The sequence below is a fragment of the Bos taurus genome, chromosome 2 (genome assembly GCF_002263795.3).
Source record: "Bos taurus isolate L1 Dominette 01449 registration number 42190680 breed Hereford chromosome 2, ARS-UCD2.0, whole genome shotgun sequence".
In the NCBI taxonomy this organism is placed as follows: Eukaryota; Metazoa; Chordata; class Mammalia; order Artiodactyla; family Bovidae; genus Bos; species Bos taurus.
Genome location: NC_037329.1, coordinates 36,849,506 through 36,864,306, shown reverse-complemented (window position 1 = coordinate 36,864,306; position 14,801 = coordinate 36,849,506). Strand labels below are relative to the sequence as shown.

Sequence of the window (14,801 nt, the reverse complement as noted above, 5' to 3'; positions counted from 1 at the left end):
ACCATCTAATTACCAGACAGGATTTCTTGCTATTGCAGTCATCCTGATGCTCAACAGTCTATGACCCCACTCCTGTGGTCAAGGCTGTCTGAACCAGATATGAACCAAGGAGATAATGGCTGACTGGCAATCTATGTGTTAGATGCCTCTGAAAGATGCTATGATCTAATCAGACTCTCCCTGACATATGTCTTAACTAATAGAAGGAAGGGAGGTTGGTGTTGAGTGGTAGGTCATAAAGGCTGTGGCCCTAAAGATATACAAGCTAAAGAAACATGGGTTGGAAACAATGTTGAAAGAATAGATGTACAGATTGCTGAGTGGTCCTGAGAGGGTAGATAAGAGTGTGGCCAATCTCAGGTCTTATTCCTTAGACTGTCTTTTTGATTGTGCTGTATTCCCTGAGATTTCTCTGTAGCCTTCCAAATAGGTATCCTTTTAATTGCGTTTGTGTGGGTTACTGTTACTTGCAACTGAGATGGGCAGAAAACTTTGTAACAAATGTTGTGTTGTCTTCTTTGCTCATCTTATGTTATTTACATATTGTTTTCTCTTCCAACAATCTAAATACTACATTCCTTCAAATACAGGCCCAAGAATCACTTTATCTATAAAGCTGTATAAAGCTATATCTGACTAATCCTAGGCTACAACTTCCCATCTTTGAACTACAGAGCGCTTTAGCTTTTACCCAGGAAGCTGTTAATTACACAGACTTTTTACTACTCTCTATTTGCTTTATGAATTCACTATTTAATCAACACATAGCCAGTACATCTGTTGAGTCTTAGTTTCTGAATCAGTAAAATGGATTAATTACACTTACTTCAAAGAGCTATTGTAAAGAGAATGCTTAGCACACTTCCTGCTTGGTATTTTGTTCTTAAGTGTTTAGCTAAAATTCAGAGGCAAATATCTTTATTTTCTTCAAACTAAATACATAAGAGTGGGAGAACAGCTCATTAAAAGTCAATACTCTTTCATAAATTCAATGTGAGTAAAAATAAGTTTAAAATGTCAAGAGCATTTTCATTTTCAAGCAGATTTCTTTCACAGGTAAACCTGAATAGATGGCAAAGAAGTATACTAGAGTATCCCCTGTCAATCTGCCTCTCAAAAGAATGTTCTCATTACTGTAGTTTTAAATAATACTATAAAGTTTTTTTAGGTAACAGTGACATTTTCATGTTTGTTTTTAGATAAGCAAAATAGTAAACTGCTTTTTCCTGAGAAGATAATGCATAATTTTAAAATTTTAATTATTTAAAAAATTTTCTTTAGACTATAACTCTTTTTATTGGGTAATTTAAAGATTAAGTTTTCTCCTTTATGACTTGGATGATCTGTAAAAGTTCACAAATCATTACAATAATTCCCTACACCATTTTCTTAGCTACAAAACTTAGTCAGATTAGGCACTAACAACTTTCCAAATATAATCTTTCTATTTTCCTCTTAATTTTTTATTATTCTGAACTGCATGCAATTTGTCTATTTCTTAATATACTGACAGGCCAATATATTAACATAATAATACTTCTAATTTTTCATTTGGAAGATTCAAGATCCTTCATAATATTGCTCAGAGAGAATTTAACTATTTATTCATAATACAAGGCTCTGAGCCCATCCTGGGTTTCCCAGGTGGCTCAGTGGTAAAGAATCCACCTGCCAATCAGGAGATGCAGGGTGGATCCTTGGGTTGGGATGATCCTCTGGAGAAGGAAATGGCAACTTACTGCAGTATTCCTGCCTGGGAAGTCCTATAGACAGAGGGGCATGGCAGGTTACAGTCCATGAGGTCGCAAAAGAATCAGACACAACTTAGTAACTAAACAACACCAAATATATATCCCAAACATGACCTGTAAAAAAAATATGAAAATGTCATTTAGCTGTTAAACATAATGATAAAATAAATACAAGTATAAGCCAATTTCTTGAGTATTTCTACAAAGTAAAACAAATTACCAACTCAATTAATAAGATCATTCTAAAAATAAACATTAAAGTCATAAAAAAATTTTTAAGTATCTCCTTTATAAATAGCTTGGGCTGCCCCCATGGCTCAGTGGGTAAAGAATCTGACTACAATGCAGGAGACAGAGGAGATACAGGTTCAATTCCTGGGTCAGAAAGATCCCCTGGAGAGGGCAATGCAACCCACTACAGTATTCTTACTTGAAGAATTCCATGGACAGGGTAGCTTGGTGGGCTACCATCCATTGGATTGAAAAGAGCTGGACATGACTGAGTGACTAACACACACACATACACACACACACACACACACACACACACACCAATAACTCACTGATTACTAAAATAAATGTAGTACAATGATAGAACCATATATACCTATTTAAACTACAAAACTGTCTGCACGTTAAATGCTCATCTGAATATTCCACTTCAAATGTTCAAAAGTTTAGAATGTTTGGGAGTTACCAGATGACCCAGCAATTTTTTTCCTAATTATACACACCAGAGAAATTAAAATATTTTGTCCACACAAAACCTTGTACAAAATGTGGAAATAATCCAAATGACTATAAACTGGTAAATAAAATATGGTATATGTATGCAATGAAATATTCAGTTCAGTTGCTCAGTCATGTCCGACTCTTTGCAACCCCATGGACTGCAGCACACCAGGCTCCTCTGTCCATCACCAACACCTGGAGGTTGCTCAAATTCATGTCCATTGAGTTGATGCTGCCATCCAACCATCTCATCCTCTGCAGTCCCCTTCTTCTCCTCCCTCAATCTTTCCCAGCATCAGGGTCTTTCTAAGGAGTCAGTTCTTCGCATCAGGTGGCCAAAGTATTAGAGTTTCAGCTTCAGCATCAGGCCTTCCAATGAACACCCAGGACTGATCTCCTTTAGGATGAACTGGTTGGATCTCCTTGCAGTCCAAGGGACTCTCAAGAGTCTTCTCCAACACCACATTTCAAAAGCATCAATCCTTCAGTGCTCAGCCTTCTTTATGGTTCAACGCTCACATTCATATATGACTACTGGAAAAACCATAGCTTTGACTAGACAGACCTTTGTCGGCAAAGTAATGTCTCTGCTTTTTAATATGCTGTCTAGGTTGGTCATAGCTTTTCTTCCAAGGAGCCAGTGTCTTTTAATTTCATGGGTGCAGTCACCATCTGCAGTGATTTTGGTATTTAAGAAGATAAAGTCTATCACTGTTTGCATTGTTTCCCCATCTATTTGCCATGAAGTGATGGGACTGGAGAATGAAGTATTGATATGTGCTACAACATGGGAGAAGCTTGAAGATGTTATACTAAGTGAAAGAAACCAGTTATAAAGGACCACATATTGTGTGATTCCACTTATATGAAATGTCCTGGAAAGGTAAATCCATTAAGACAGAAAGTAGATTCAGTTGCCTTGGGTTGGGAATGCTGAGGAACAATGGGAGGTGACTGTTAATAGGTACTGGGTTTCTTTTGGGGGATGATGAAAATGTTTTAGTTGACTGATAATGGTGGACAATGCTGTGAATATACTTAAAACAGAATTACATATTTTAAATGGGTGAATTGTATGATATACGAACTATACATCCATAAAGATGATATATTAAAAAAGCATTTGGATATCATGTTCATAAAATGCTCTTATGACTTAATATATTCTTTATCAAAATCTTAAAATCAGTGTTCTCATTGTAGCCTCTGTATTCAAGACTAAATATAGAAATGCCCCTAGTATGACCTTTCACGTTTCACAATCAAATTCAGGTACGCAACCATTTAGTTAACTTTGCATCTCTCCCTCTCTCCCCTCTATCTCACTTCTTCTCCTCACTGTCCCCTCTCTCTCCCCCTCTCTATAGATGTATAGATATAGATACAGAAGGAATTTTTTTTAACTAAAATTCCTAAAGTTACATTCATTCAGTTTAGGAACCAACAGGTTTATCCAACATATAAATTCATAAGTTACCAGACTTGCTCCACAACTTAATTCCAGTAGTCACGTGACTAGCTAGATTTTTATAATGAAAAGAAAGAAAGTATAGAATGAAAGTGAAGTTGCTCAGTCGTGTCTGACTCTTTGCGGCCCCATGGACTGTAGCTGACAAGGCTCCTACGTCCATGGGATTTTCCAGGCAAGAGTACTGGAGTGGGTTGCCATTTCCTTCTTCAGGGGATCTTCCCAACCCAGGGATTGAACCGGGGTCTTCCGCATTGTAGGCAGATGCTTTACCATCTGAGCCACCAGGGAATTCCCAGATTTTTATAGTAGAGGGATTTTACAGAGATAACTAAGCCTGAGATTCTAAACCACAAATTATATTTATTATTTTCTGCTTATTAATTCCTAAATATTTTCTCTTTATTCCATCATCTTAGTATAATACTAAATCAGTTCTTATTGGAAATACTGCAAGAGCCTTCTAAGAGGTTCCTCTGCTTCTTCAATCCTATTTATTTTAATGGTAATCTTTTAATATAAAAATCTGATCCTGCCACATTCCCACTTAAAAATCTTTCATTATCTCCATATGAAATATATGATAAAATCCCAGGTCCTCTGACATAAAAAAGCTCTAAAAAAGCTCTTCTTAATGAGGCCTGGGACTTTATTTTTGATCTTACTCTCTTCTCATACACTAAGTATTAATAACTAAACTTCTCACCATTTCCCCAGTACTCTATGGTTTCCCAAGCATCCGTGGCACATGGTATTTGGTACTTGGTGTTCACTTCCCTCAAATGTTCTTCCTTTATTCCCTGTTAAACTCCTATACATATTCTAGGTCTCATCTCATATATTACCAACTATGGGGAACCATTCTAATTCAGTGAGCAAGTCTTAGGTACTTCTTTCTAGTTGCTCTCATATAGTCCCTAATTAAAGCACTGTACCATACAGCAATTTTCTGTTTTGATATACCACTTCTTACCACACTGTGAGATCGTTGAGAAGCAGGGCCTACGGCTTATCATCTTTACAACCTTAAAACCTGGAATGTAAGACTTTAACAAAACGCTTTGAATGAAAATGTATAATAATCATTGAAACGTATATAGAACTTGATAACTGACCCAAAAAAGTATGCACATATATTCTAATTTTTACCTTAAGGACAAATCTTGAAGTAGGGAGATCCGGCATTATTATTTCAGTTTTACAAATGAGGAATTCTGCATTAATATCTATCACTAATTGCCAATCAGTTTAAAATAATGAGAAACTGAAGATTTAAAAAGTCTCTCCTTACTACTTATAAATTTTTTATGTAGAATAACTTTTGTTAATCAGAGAAGGCAATGGCACCCCACTCCAGTACTCTTGCCTGGAAAATCCCATGACTGGGGGAGCCTGGTGGGCTACAGTCCATGGGGTCGCTAAGAGTCAGACACGACTGAGTGACTTCACTTTCACTTTTCACTTTCATGCATTGGAGAAGGAAATGGCAACCCACTCCAGTGTTCTTGCATGGAGGGACAGGGACAGTGGAGCCTGGTGGGCTGCCATCCATGGGGTCGCACAGAGTTGGACATGACTGAAGCGACTTAGCAGCAGCAGCAGCAGCAGCAACTTCTTTTGTTAATAAGTACCTAAACTGTTTATTTCAGTTTCTAAAGAAGAAAAATGACCAATAAGGGCTACATTTCCTTTAATCTATCACTCCAAAGTCAACAACAATTACTAAGGACCCATAAGAGGGACAGACGTGTAATTGTTAGTCATGATCCAGATTTTGAACCCACCTGATTCTACTCTAAGTGCTGTCACTAACAATCAACTTTTCATTTGTCCTCATTTCTCTGATTTGATGGTTATACCTTCTAATACCCCTCCATAAATTTTCTATTTCACATAGTTTTTGATCCCTTTAAATTCTTTACTTTCTTAGTAGCTCAATAATGTCACATTAAGAAAAATTTAAAATAGTTTATCTAACGAATTTTCAGTATAGTATTCAAAGTTTTAAGTCTACTACAATTCTGTACCAACAGACTATTATTGTATTTTGAGTTTTAACTAAGTGTAAAATTATTTCCTAAAGGTTCCTCCCTAAGTGTAGCTTTTGTTGATAATTTAGACATTCTACAACCTTGTTCTTGCTTCCTACTTAGGTGTGTAAAGACTCACTAAGCTCAAATCAATATTAAGGAATTTGCCTCAGAGGTTTGAACAAAGGAAATAAAATTATTCCATGATCTATCTTGTGTCAATATTCTTAAAATTGTTTCAAACTCCCTATGCATCAAATATTTACATGTACACCCTCTGATGAGAAACTAACTTTCTTATATCCTAAACAATATTCTTATCAGGATGACCAATTGTATCTGCTATTACTATTTCCATATTGAGTCCACAACTGTAGTTCACTATTGTATGTCCCCTTGTGGTTGTTACATATCATTCCTAGGGAAATTTGTAATTAGGTCAAAAAGCTTCCCTATCTCAGCATTGCTTCCCATTTCCTGGGTCATATGATCTCATCAAGTCTGTGCCATAATCTTTTGGCTTAGTGGTCTCTCATTGAACTATGAAAAGATACATAAATGTTACCTTAGTAACTCTAACTGAATTTCAGAAACTATACTTTTAAGAGTCATTTTTTTAAAATGTCAACTGAAATAACTCTAGTCTTTTGTCTAAGACTTATAAAATATGAAACGATAGCCTATACGAAGTAAACAAATGACTAAATACCATCAGTCAGTCAGTCAGTTCAGTCACTCTGCTGTGTCCAACTCTTTGCAGTTCCATGAACTGCATGACACCAGGCATCCCTGCCCATCACCAACTCCCGGAGCTTACTCAAACTCATGATCATCGAGTCGGTGATGTCATCCAACCATCTCATCCTCTGCAGTCCCCTTCTTCTCTTGCCTTCAATCTTTCCAGCATCAGGGTATTTTCCACCGAGTCAGTTCTTTGCATCAGGTGGCCAAAGTACTGGAGTTTCAGCTTCAGCATCATTCCTTCCAATAAATATTCAGGACTGATTTCCTTTAGGATTGACTGGTTTGATTTCCTTGCAGACCAGGGGACTCTCAAGAGTCTTCTCCAATGCTACAGCTCAAAAGCATCAATTTTTCAGCACTCAGCTTTCTTTGTAGTTCAACTCTCATATCCATACATAACTTTGGACCTTTGTCGGCAAAGTAATGTCTCTGCTTTTTAATATGCTATCTAGGTTGGTCATAGCTTTTCTTCCAAGGAGCAAGCATCTTTAAACCTCCTGGCTGCAGTCACCATCTGCAGTGATTTTGGAGCCCCCCAAAATTAAGTCTCTCACTGTTTCCACTGTTTCCCCATCTACTTGCCACGAAGTGATAGGACTGGATGCCATGATCTTAGTTTTCTCAATGTTGAATTTTAAGCCAACTTTTTCCCTTTCCTCTTTCACTTTCATCAAGAGACTATTTCTTCTTCACTTTCTGCCATAAGGGTGGTGTCATGTGCATATCTGAGGTTACTGATATTTCTCCTGGCAATCTTGATTCCAGTTTGTGCTTCATCCAGCCCATCATTTCGCATGATGTACTCTGCATATAAGTTAAATAAGCAGGGTGACAATATACAGCCTTGACGTACTCCTTTCCCAATTTGGAACCAGTCTGTTGTTCCAGGTCCAGTTCTAACTGTTGCTTCTTGACCTGCATCTCAAGAGGCAGGTCAGGTGGTCTGGTATTTCCATCTCTTTCAGAATTTTCCACATTTTGTTGTGATCAACACAAAGGGTTTTGCACAGTCAATGAAGCAGTCCCTTGCTTTTTCGATGATCCAGCAGATGTTAGCAATTTGATCTCTGGTTCCTCTGCCTTTTCTAAATCCAGACTGAACATCTGGAAGTTCACAGTTTACGTACTGTTGAGGCCTGAGTTGGAGAATTTTGAGCACTACTTTGCTCAAATTGCACTCAATTGTGCAATTGTGTGATAGTTTGAACATTCTTTGGCATTGCCTTTCTTTGGGACTGAAATGAAAACTGAACTTATCCAGTCCTGTAATCACTGCTGAGTTTTCCAAATTTGCTGGCACATTGAGTGCAGCACTTTCACAGCATCATCTTTTAGGATTTGGAATAGCTCAACTGGAATTCCATCACCTCCACTAGCTTTATTTGTAGTGATGTTTTCTAAAGCCCATTTGACTTCACATTCCAGGATGTCTGGCTCAAGGTGAGTGATCACACCATCATGGTTATCTGGGTCATGAAGATCTTTTTTGTATAGTTCTTTTGTGTATTCTTGCCACCTCTTCTTAATATCTTAATATCTTCTGCTTCTGTTAGGTCCATACCTTTGCTGTCCTTTATTGTGCCCATCTTTACATGAAATGTTCCCTTCGTATCTCTAATTTTCTTGAAGAGATCTCTAGTCTTTCTCATTCTATTGTTTTCCTCTATTTCTTTGCACTGATTACTGACGAAGGCTTTCTTATCTCTCCTTGCTATTCTTTAGAACTCTGCATTCAAATGGGTATATTTTTCCTATTTCCTTTGCCTTGCACTTCTCGTCTTTTCTCAGCTATGTGTAAGGCCTCCTTGGACAACCATTTTGCCTTTCTTTTTCTTGGGGATGGTTTTGATCCCTGTTTCCTGTACAATGTCACGAACCTCCATCCATAGTTCATCAGGCACTCTATCGGATCTAATCCATTCAATCTATTTGTCACTTCCATTGTGTATTTGTAAGGGATTTGATTTAGTTCATACCTCAATAGTCTAGTAGTTCTCCCTACTTTCTTCAATTTAATTCTGCATTTGGCAATAAGGGGTTCATGATCTGAGCCACAGTTAGCTCTCGTCTTGTTTTTGCTAACTGTACACAGCTTCTCCATCTTTGGCTGCAAAGAGTGTAATCGATCTGATTTCGGTATTGACCATCTGGTGATGTCCATGTGTAGACTCTTCTCTTGTGTTGTTGGAAGAGGGTGTTTGCTATAAGTGCATTCTCTTGGCAAAACTCTAAATAGCATACATTTGGAATACCTTCCAGTTAGATATAATTAAGGGTGAATTTACTTTGTAATGCAAAAAAGGGCAACCAAAAAATAAGTATCTTAAAATTGGGCAGAAATAAACTAAATTGCACTAATTACTCATAGGAAAACTGTACCTATCTACTTATAGCAGATGTCTTCGGACTGAGAAATAGAAATATGGTGACCATGTTTTTAAAATATTATAACAATGTTGGGATAACATACAACTGCAAGGTTTAATTATTTTATTAAATTCACTTTATGGGTTAGGTCTTTATATAAAACATACACATTTTCTCATGCATAACACGTGGCTTTCTTTTTGTCCTTCTTCCTTTTTAAAACAGTATATGGTATTTGCTGAAGACAATATTCATTCAGCCTAACTTTTTACATAGTGTATATCTACAGTATAATAAAAGAAAAACTAATGCTTGATAAGGCAATTGCTATGGAAAACAGTTTGCCAATTGTTCAAAAAGCTAAACATAAAATTTACCACATGAACTAGCAATTCTTCTCCTAGGCACATATATACCAAAAAAGAAAAAATTCAAAGAGACTTAAAAATCAAAAGATGAACAGACAACATATATATGATATGCGTATTATATATATACTATTAAATAGTTATTTACATAAATAATGAGACTGAGTATTAAAGAGCAATGGAGTCCTGACACATGTTATAACATGTACAGACCTTGAAAACATTATAATGAGTGAAAAAACCCGTGACACAATAGGAAAAATACGTGATTTCACCTATATGAAGTACCTATAATAGGCAAATCATCAAGAGAGAAAGTAGATTGAACTTTATCGGGGGAGTGAGTAGGGGGATGGAGAGTTAGTGTTCAACAGTTACATAGTTTCTGTTTAGAGCTATGAAAAAGTGTTAAAAATAGACAGTGCTGATGTTTGCACAACATTTTGAATGTAATTAATGACAACAAATTATAGACATAAAAGGGATTAAAACTGCAACTTTATGGTATCTTTTTTACCACCACTTAAAAAAGTAATAATGTAATTTACTCAAAACTATTGGATTGGACACATTACATGGGTGAACTGCACAGTGTATAAACTATATCACAATAAAAATGTTTTCGCAATTAATGTTTGAAGTCCTTCTTCAATGTCTGAAGCTTAGGGCCCTTTTCCTTAAAGGTGCCTTCTCTGGTCATTCTATCATCTTCTCTAATTACCAACTCATAGTATATTTTATTTGTTTATAGCACTCATGTAGCAATTAATTTCATCCTGCTTTTTAAAACAATCTCTGTTGTTTTAAAATTTATTACACATTTAATATTTGATTATGCTGTTTACAAAACAAGAGTAGTTGCTCAAATTATCAAGACTCCTATTTAATGCTTGTACTTTATTTTCCCCAATGAGATTAGGAGTAGCTGAAATTGTCAAATCAGAACCCAAAATCCCCCTGTTATCTTCAAATCATCAAAAAATATCTCAATTTTACACTTGCACATATACATTATGCAAGAATTTCAATAACAATTGTTAAGAGGAAAGCATTCCAAGGAAAATATAATCCAAATATTCATTCTCTGAGCATTACAATTAATCAAGGATGTAACAGTCTTAGTTTTATAACTACTAAAAATAGGAAGCAGGATACTTTTAGTTTATTTATTTTAATTGGAGGCTAATTACTTTATAATATTGTGGTGGTTTTTGACATACATTCACATGAATCAGCCATGGGTGTACATGTGTTCCCCATCCTGAACCCCTCTCCCACCTCCCTCCCCATCACATCCCTCAGGGTCATCCCAGTGCATCAGCCCTGAGTACCCTGTCTCATGCATCGAACCTGGACTGGGATCTATTTCACATATGATAATATACATGTTTCAATGCTATTCTCTCAAATCATCCCGCCCTTGTCTTCTCCCACAGAGTCCAAAAGTCTGTTCTTTACACCTGTGTCTCTTTTGCTGTCTCCCATTTAGGGTCATCGTTACCATCTTTCTTAATTCCATATATATGTGTTAATACACTGTATCAGTGTTTTTCTTTCTGACTTCTTTCGCTCTGTATAATACGCTCCAGTTTCATCAACCTCATTAGAACTGATTCAAATGCATTGTTTTTAATAGCTGAGTAATATTCCATTGTGTATATGTACCACAGCTTTCTTATCCATTCATCTGCTGATGGACATCTAGGTTGCTTCCACGTCCTGGCTATTGTAAACAGTGCTGTGATGAACTTTGGGGTACACGTGTCTCTTTCAATTCTGGTTTCCTTCGTGTGTATGCCCAGCAGTGGGATTGCTGGGTCATATGGCAGTTCTATTTCCAGTTTTTTTAAGGAATCTCCACGCGGTTCTCCACAGTGGCTGTACTACTTTGCATTCCCACGAACAGTGTAAAAGGGTTGCTTTTTCTCTGTACCCTCTCCAGCATTTATTGTTTGTTGACTTTTTGACAGCCATTCTGACCGGTGTGAGATGGTACCTCATTGTGGTTTTGATTTGCATTTCTCTGACACTGAGTGATGCTGAGTATATTTTCATGTTTGTTAGTCACCTGTATGTCTTCTTTGGAGAAATGTCTGTTTAGTTCTTTGGCCCATTTTTTGATTGGGTCATTTATTTTTCTGGAATTGAGCTGCAGGAGCTGCTTGTGTATTTTTGATATTAATTCTTTGTCAGTTGCTTCATTTGCTATTATTTTCTTCCATTCTGAAGGCTGTCTTTTCACCTTGCTTATAGTTTCCTTCGTTGTGCAAAAAGCTTTTAAGTTTAATTAGGGCCCATTTGTTTATTTTTGCTTTTATTTCCATTACTCTGGGAGGTGGGTCATAGAGGATCAGCAGGATACTTTTAACAGAATATTCTATTTCTATTTGACCAATCATTTTTCTTTTTCCCCAAATAAATTAAAGATACTATCCAAAACAAAAAATAAGATTAAAAAGGTGAGGAATATACATCTAATATCTATACAAATACATTTATGTCTAAGTAGAAATGTACAGGATATATATATTTAGTCCTGAACAGAAGTAAATAAAATATTAAGTTATACAGATAACTTAGTAATAACAAAAAAGGTGTTTGGGGGCCAACCAAGATTTTGTTTACTTAAAAATCTCATTTAATGAATACAGTGATCTTCAGTTCAGTTCAGTCGCTCAGTCATGTCGGACTCTTTGTGACCCCATGAACCGCAGCACACCAGGTCTCCCTGTCCATCACCAACTCCCGGAGTCCACCCAAAGTCATGCCCATTGAGTCGGTGATGCCAGAATTTGAGGTATAATGATGAAAGAGAAGGAAGACTTTAGAGAAAGGAATAGGAAGAATGAATATATATGGTACTCCTTTGGAAAGTAGCATAAAACCTGGAGAAATACATAGCACACTTAGAATAAAATTACATATTTATAGAACATACAAAGGCTAGGTGAATTTTCTATCTATGTCCTTAGTATATGTTAAAGTGACCTTTGAGACTTACAGGCTATTTTAATCCACAGCAGGGTTTTCTTTTCTTAATTGGTACTTTTTAAAAATATGTACGTGTTTGCTAAAATGTTTCTTTCCTGTAGAATATCTGAATGATTTGCTCTTAAGTACGTCTTTAAAAATGAATTGTAAATGTAAACAGTGTTAGCTCACATAAAATTTAAGAAATAGCCTATATTTTGATCTAAAGGCAAAAGGTTTACATTTTTAAATTATGGTATCATTACCTTAAGTGAATCTGTTTCAATGAACAATTATATTTCTATTCACTATCAAAGTAGAACAGCTGATGTTCACTTTTACAGTGAAAATACTCATTGGCATGTCAGAGAATATTGCTTTTCCAGTCAGAAATAACAGCTATTTATCAAATTCAATTCCCCAGAAAAGTCAATAAAGAGAAGGAAACAAAGATGGTTTCCATCAGACAAAATACATACGTTAAAACTCATTCTTCATTAATCATAGTCCTCATATCCTTTACTCCAATACTCAATAGCTCCAATACTTTGGCCACCTGATGTGAAAAGCCGACTCATTAGAAAAGACCCTGAAACTGGAAAAGATTGAAGGCAGGAGGAGAAGGGGATGACAGAGGATGAGATGGTTGGATGGCATCACTGACTCAATGGATGTGAGTTTGAGCAAACTCTGGGAGATAGTGAAGGACAGTGAAGCCCGGCATGCTGCAGTCGATGGTGCTGCAAAGAGTCGGACACAACTGAACAACACAACAACGTACCCTTAATCTCTGAGGTTTTATAATTTACAAATGATCATACAGGCTTGGGATTCCCAAGGTCACAGCATACTAGGAAGAGGGATAAAGATGATGATGATGATAGCAGCTGTAAATTTCTAAGCACATATTAAGCACTGCACATGGGAATATGGGCTAGGAATGGAGACAGTACCTGTAACAGCGTACTGAAAGCTGTATAAGAATTCAAAAAAGACCAACAACTGATTTGACTCCATGACCAAGAATCTACAAACCCTATGTCTCAAGGGTATCATTATGCTACAATACAGAATAGTTCATGCTTTCAAGACAACTCCTTGAGACCTTAATCAAATGTTTAAAAATTTGCAAAGTAAGGATACCTATTTTTAACTTAAAAATAAGCATGGGAAATATAATCTAAAGACCTACATTTGAATCCAGATGCATCACGTAATATTAATGTGTCAATCTCCTTCAGACTCAGTTTCTCCAAATGTAAAATGGAAATACAATTTACCTTACAGCACAACGGTGAGAATCAATATATGTAAAAGCACCCAGTGCAACTCCTGGATATAGCAGCTACTGAAATATTCCGAAAACTTAACTACTTAGAATAATTTTGCTAAAATAAACAATTTGTTACTTTTAAATGTTACTACTCTTTAGATGCTTAGATGTTACTCCAGTTTGTAAATATGTAAAGTAGAAAAAGCCAAAATTCATTTAAGTGTATAAACAATGCTCTCATGTTCATCATAAATCACCATCAATTCATTCTTTAGCCTCAATTTAGATGATAACTCCTCAGGAAAATCTTTCCACAATCTCCAATGGCATGTATCTATTAAACACATAATATCTACCATGTCTAAAACCAAACTCCTGATCTTCCACTACATCACAAACTTGCTCCTTATGAAAACCATCCCCATCTCACAATTGATGGCAACACCATCCTTCTAGAGGCTCAGCAAAAAATCTTGGAGTCATCTTGCCTTCTCTTTTCCTCATATCCCACAAACAATCCATCAAATAAGGTACACTTCTCAGTGTACCTTAAAAGCATCCAGAATTTAACTACTACCAGCCTTATCTAAGCCACTACTTTCAATCAGATTACTGTAAAAGCCTTCTAGCTGGTGGTCAGTGCCTCCCTATAGTCCATTCTCAACATAGCAACTGGAGTGATCCTTTAAAAATATAAGCCAGATTTACTGAAAGCCCTGCAATGGCTCTTTAAAGTGCCTATGGCGCTCTGTAAAGCCGCAATTATCTCTGTCATATCCGCCTACTCTGGTTTCTAGCTCACTCTACTTCAGTCACACTGGGCTTTGTTCATTACTCTGAACACACCAGGCATGCTTTTGCCTTGAGCCCTCTACTTGGAAGGCTCTTAAGATATCTGCATAATTAACTTCCTTGATCTTTGCTCAAAAATCAACCTACCCATCACACCACAGCATTCTTACCCTTTCTCTTACCTACTTTTTCTTTCCTCCATAATACTTGTCACGTTCAAACATGCTATATACTTATTTATTATGCTTACTGTTGATTCCACCTCCAATACACGTTCCCCAAGAGCACAGACCTTTGCAAGTTTTA

At 36.5% G+C, this 14,801-nt stretch overlaps 1 protein-coding gene across 26 annotated transcripts in view; it reads right to left on the bottom strand.

Annotated features, from left to right (window-relative positions):
- BAZ2B (bromodomain adjacent to zinc finger domain 2B) overlaps positions 1-14,801 on the bottom strand; it is a 331,716-nt gene that overhangs the window by 182,767 nt on the left and 134,148 nt on the right. The window contains exon 1 of one of the 26 annotated variants that reach the window (XM_059875508.1): positions 1,740-1,942. The exons of 24 other annotated variants lie outside the window; for them this stretch is intronic. The gene's annotated coding sequence lies outside the window, so the exon portion shown is untranslated. Of the gene's footprint in view, positions 1-1,739; positions 1,943-14,801 lie in introns of those variants that run through there. One more of the 26 variants, XM_059875560.1, reaches the window with a different exon arrangement.